The sequence below is a fragment of the Triticum aestivum genome, unplaced genomic scaffold (genome assembly GCF_018294505.1).
Source record: "Triticum aestivum cultivar Chinese Spring unplaced genomic scaffold, IWGSC CS RefSeq v2.1 scaffold81332, whole genome shotgun sequence".
NCBI classification, from domain to species: Eukaryota; Viridiplantae; Streptophyta; class Magnoliopsida; order Poales; family Poaceae; genus Triticum; species Triticum aestivum.
In genome coordinates this window covers 1-948 of record NW_025298568.1, presented here as the reverse complement: position 1 = coordinate 948, position 948 = coordinate 1, and the positions used below count along the sequence as shown (strand labels likewise).

At 48.4% G+C, this 948-nt stretch overlaps 1 non-coding gene across 1 annotated transcript; it reads right to left on the bottom strand.

Moving 5' to 3' along the window:
- Positions 1-412: 412 nt before the first annotated feature.
- Positions 413-531, bottom strand: LOC123179167 (5S ribosomal RNA). The gene has a single exon (XR_006490155.1). It is a non-coding gene; the product is annotated as a 5S ribosomal RNA (ribosomal RNA).
- Between the last annotated feature and the right edge of the window lie 417 nt (positions 532-948).

Below are 948 nucleotides of genomic sequence, written 5' to 3'. Positions count from 1 at the left end.
AGTTCTGATGGGATCCGGTGCTTTAGTGCTGGTATGATCGCATCCGACATGTTTCCCCGTCTTCGTCCCTTATGCTTGCCACTCCCAGGTCCGCTCCAAAGATGATTCTACATTCTCACTACCATTACAACCGTTCCCTAACAATGGATAATGTCCTATACTACTTACTCTCCCGCTCAATCACGGAGACGAGTTTTCCACGGTTTCCACCCCTCCCTCCATACCGCAGCAACACGAGTTTTTTCCACCCCTTTCAGAACGCGCTCTTCGCGCCACAAAGCCGCCCCAAGACGCGCGAGCAATGACCATCGAGCTTAAACATATCGCAAACGTCAAACATAATATAACGGGATTAATATATATCGCGCACGTGCGACATGTTTGTCACAAGGCGCAAAAAATAATTATAAAAGGAATGCAACACGAGGACTTCCCAGGAGGTCACCCATCCTAGTACTACTCTCACCCAAGCACGCTTAACTTCGGAGTTTTGATGGGATCTGGTGCTTTAGTGCTTGTATGATCGCATCCGACATGTTTCCCCGTCTTCGTCCCTTATGCTTGCCACTCCCAGGTCCGCTCCAAAGACGATTCTACATTCTCACTACCATTACAACCGTTCCCTAACAATGGATAATGTCCTATACTACTTACTCTCCCGCTCAATCACGGAGACGAGTTTTCCACGGTTTCCACCCCTCCCTCCATACCGCAGCAACACGAGTTTTTTCCACCCCTTTCAGAACGCGCTCTTCGCGCCACAAAGCCGCCCCAAGACGCGCGAGCAATGAGCATCGAGCTTAAACATATCGCAAACGTCAAACATAATATAACGGGATTAATATATATCGCGCACGTGCGACATGTTTGTCACAAGGCGCAAAAAATAATTATAAAAGGAATGCAACACGAGGACTTCCCAGGAGGTCACCCATCCTAGTACTACTC